Source organism: Salvia splendens, chromosome 9, assembly GCF_004379255.2.
Source record: "Salvia splendens isolate huo1 chromosome 9, SspV2, whole genome shotgun sequence".
Classification (NCBI taxonomy): Eukaryota; Viridiplantae; Streptophyta; class Magnoliopsida; order Lamiales; family Lamiaceae; genus Salvia; species Salvia splendens.
Window position 1 is genome coordinate 36278542 of NC_056040.1, and position 6197 is coordinate 36284738.

The window sequence follows — 6197 nt, forward strand, 5'->3', positions numbered from 1 at the left end:
TATTTGCTTAGAAATACTTTGATAAGGATATTTATCCCATAATTTATTTAGACTGAATTGTTCATTGATATTAATCTTTTTAGAAGTAGATGGTTCTTCCAATATTAAGTCTTTTAATTTATCAACACAAAGTACACAAAGTACACGCTATATAATACACATAAATTGCATAAAATCACACTATTCAAAATATTAACAAACACTATACACATCCCCGATCAAAATACGCAAAATGCACAAAATGCACACTACTTACATTACACACAACATACACTATACAAAATACACATAGACACTTCCCACACATAAACACACACTATACACATCTCCAGTCAAAAATACACACACTAATAATAAAATACATAGATTAAGCACAAAATACACAATTCAGACACAGACACCATCCACTGCATACATTGAACACAATACACTTAATAAAAAATACACACATATGCACTACACATATACACTATCCACAAATATATACAATACACACACCGCACACCCTATACAAGCACACTATACACAAAAAGATACACATAGGAAAAATAAACTATACACAGTACATACATTGCACACAATACGAACTGTATTCAAAATATACACCGTGTGCAGAGACTCAATATATAAAGAATACACACTATACACGCACCATACACACACTATCCATGCACCACCACACTAAATACAAAATGCACACACTTACCACAAAATAGAAACACACACTTACCACAAAATACACACAATGCACACTTTACACACAATACACACTATATAAAATACATACATTGTATGATACACATCTTGGTCAAAATACACTTATAAACAAAAATACACACACCGTCACACATATCCTAAAAAAATACACACAATGCACACCTTACACACAAAGTAGACATAATGCACACACTCCATACTACTTGCACACAGTACACGCTATATAATATACATAAATTGCATAAAATCACACTATTCAAAATATTAACAAACACTATACACATCACCGATCAAAATACGCAAAATGCACAAAATGCACACTACTTACATTACACACAACATACACTATACAAAATACACACACTATATAGAACATAAACACACACTATACACACCTCCGGTCAAAATACATATTTTATATAAAATACACGCATTAATACTCTTAACACACAATAATACACTTACCACAAAATACACACAATGCACACATTACACACATTACACACACAAAGTAGACTTTATCGACACACTCCACGCTACTTACATTACATAGAATATATATTATACAAAATACATACATTGTATAAAATACACACACTATACAGAATTTAAAAACACACACTATAAACAAATAAATAGAAAATACACAAACTTACCACAAAAAACACACATTACATATATTGCACATAATACACACGTTACTGAAAATATAAACACACACTATACACAAAGCACGCATAATACATGCACAAAATATATTCACTACACACAATACCCGTAACACACTATAATATTCATATACGAGAACTACATATGTAGCACTATAAACACACTATATAAAACATAAATGCACTAAAATCATACACACAAAATACAAACTGTATTGAAAATACACACTACACAAAATACACAATTTCCACACATACACACACATCCCAAACAATGCATACTTTATACACAAAGTACACACAATCCACATACTCCAAACTTCGTACATTGCAAAAATACAAATTAATCAAAATACATACATTGCATAAAATAGACACACTATACACATCCCTGGTCAAAATACAAACATTAATAATAAAATACACACATTAACCACGAAAAACACACATCACAAAAATACATACATTGCATAAATACATAAACTATACCAAATATAAATAAACACTATACACATCCCCGATCCAAACACACACCATACACATCTCCAGTAAAAAATACACACTAATAATAAAATACATAGATTAAACACAAAATACACAATTCAGACACAGACACATTCCACGGCATACATTGAACACAATACACTTAATAAAAAATACACACATTTGCACTACACATATACACTATCCACAAATATATACAATACACACACCGCACACCCTATACAAGCACACTATACACAAAAAGATACACATAGGGAAAATAAACTATACACAGTACATACATTGCACACAATACGAACTGTATTCAAAATATACACCGTGTGCAGAGACTCAATATATAAAGAATACACACTATACACGCACCATACACACACTATCCATGCACCACCACACTAAATACAAAATGCACACACTTACCACAAAATAGAAACACACACTTACCACAAAATACACACAATGCACACTTTACACACAATACACACTATATAAAATACATACATTGTATGATACACATCTTCGGTCAAAATACACTTATAAACAAAAATACACACACCGTCACACATATCCTAAAAAAATACACACAATGCACACCTTACACACAAAGTAGACATAATGCACACACTCCATACTACTTGCACACAGTACACGCTATATAATATACATAAATTGCATAAAATCACACTATTCAAAATATTAACAAACACTATACACATCACCGATCAAAATACGCAAAATGCACAAAATGCACACTACTTACATTACACACAACATACACTATACAAAATACACACACTATATAGAACATAAACACACACTATACACACCTCCGGTCAAAATACATATTTTATATAAAATACACGCATTAATACTCTTAACACACAATAATACACTTACCACAAAATACACACAATGCACACATTACACACATTACACACACAAAGTAGACTTTATCGACACACTCCACGCTACTTACATTACATAGAATATATATTATACAAAATACATACATTGTATAAAATACACACACTATACAGAATTTAAAAACACACACTATAAACAAATAAATAGAAAATACACAAACTTACCACAAAAAACACACATTACATATATTGCACATAATACACACGTTACTGAAAATATAAACACACACTATACACAAAGCACGCATAATACATGCACAAAATATATTCACTACACACAATACCCGTAACACACTATAATATTCATATACGAGAACTACATATGTAGCACTATAAACACACTATATAAAACATAAATGCACTAAAATCATACACACAAAATACAAACTGTATTGAAAATACACACTACACAAAATACACAATTTCCACACATACACACACATCCCAAACAATGCATACTTTATACACAAAGTACACACAATCCACATACTCCAAACTTCGTACATTGCAAAAATACAAATTAATCAAAATACATACATTGCATAAAATAGACACACTATACACATCCCTGGTCAAAATACAAACATTAATAATAAAATACACACATTAACCACGAAAAACACACATCACAAAAATACATACATTGCATAAATACATAAACTATACCAAATATAAATAAACACTATACACATCCCCGATCCAAACACACACCATACACATCTCCAGTAAAAAATACACACTAATAATAAAATACATAGATTAAACACAAAATACACAATTCAGACACAGACACATTCCACGGCATACATTGAACACAATACACTTAATAAAAAATACACACATTTGCACTACACATATACACTATCCACAAATATATACAATACACACACCGCACACCCTATACAAGCACACTATACACAAAAAGATACACATAGGGAAAATAAACTATACACAGTACATACATTGCACACAATACGAACTGTATTCAAAATATACACCGTGTGCAGAGACTCAATATATAAAGAATACACACTATACAGCACCATACACACACTATACACGCACCACCACACTAAACACAGAGACACACTGCCCACAAAAAAAATAGAAACACACACTTACCACAAAATACACACAATGCACACTTTACACACAATACACACTATAAAATACATACAAATACACATCTCCGGTCAAAATACACTTATTAACAAAAAATACACACACCGTCACACAACTCCCAAAAAATACACACATTGCACACACTCCATACTAGTTGCACACAGTACACGCTATATAATATACATAAATTGCATAAAATCACACTATTCAAAATATTAACGAACACTATACACATCCCCGATCAAAATACGCAAAATGCACAAAATGCACACTACTTACATTACACAACATACACTATACAAAATACACACACTATATAGAACATAAACACACACTACACACAAATAAAATACACGCATTAATACTCTTAACACACAATAATACACTTACCACAAAATACACACAATGCACACATTACACACACAAAGTAGACTTTATCGACACACTCTATTATACTTACATTACATAGAATATATATTATACAAAATACATACATTGTATAAAATACAGACACTATACAGAATTTAAAAACACACACTACACACAAATAAATAGAAAATACACAAACTTACCACAAAAAACATACATTGCATATATTGCACATAATACACACGTTACTGAAAATATACACACACACTATACGCAAAGCATGCATAATACATGCACAAAATATATTCACTACACACAATACCCGTAACACACTATAATATTCATATACGAGAACTACATATGTAGCACTATAAACACACTATATAAAACATATATGCACTAAAATCATACACGCAAAATACAAACTGTATTGAAAATACCCACTACACAAAATACACAATTTCCACACATACACACACATCCCAAACAATGCATACTTTATACACAAAGTACACACAATCCACATACTCCAAACTTCGTACATTGCAAAAATACAAATTAATCAAAATACATACATTGCATAAAATAGACACACTATACACATCCCTGGTCAAAATACAAACATGAATAATAAAATACACACATTAAACACGAAAAACACATCACAAAAATACATACATTACATAAATACATAAACTATACCAAATATAAATAAACACTATACACATCCCCGATCCAAACACACATTATAAATAAATTACATACATTAAACATAAAATACACATACACACACTTCCCACACATACACACACACTATACACATCTCCAGTGAAAAATACACACACTAATAATAAAATATATAGATTAAATACAAAATACACAATTCTCACACACACACACACTCCACAGCACATTGAACACAATACACTTAATAAAAATACATACATTGCATAATATACATAAGCTATACCAAATATAAATAAATACTATATGATCTAAATACACACATTATAAATAAATTACATACATTAAACAAAAAATACACATAACACACTAATAATAAAATACACAAATTAAATACAAAACACACAATTGACACATACACACAAATTAAATACAAAATACAAACATATATATACAAATTACACACTCACACTCATACACACAAACTAATCACAAAATACAAACATTAATAATAAAATACACACATTAAACACAAAATACACACACTTCACAATCTATACAAAATATAAATACACAATATACACATCCTCAATCAAAATACAAACATTAATAATAAAATACACACTTCCACACACATACACACAAATGCACAATTTATACACAAAGTACATATAATCCACACAATACACACTATTCAAAATACATACATTGCATAAAATCCACACACTATACACATCCCTAGTCAAAATACACACATTAAACGAAAAATACACACTTCACACACATACACACAATGCACACTTTATACACACTATACAAAATACATACATTGCATAAAATACACAATATACAAAATATAAACAAATATATATAAAGAACACACAGTATACATTAAACATAAAATACACACTTAATAAATAAAATACATACATTAAACACAATATAAACATACTACATACACAGAATAAACACACTTCCCACAAAATAAACATAATGCACACTTTATACACACAAGCCACACACTCCACACTACATACATTGCACACAACACAACTAATCAAAATACATGCATTGCATAAAATACACACTATATACAAAATATAAAAACAGACACTATACACATCCCCGGACAAAATACACACATTAAACACAAATTACACACACTTACCACAAAATACACACAATGCATACTTCATAGGAAAAATACAAATAA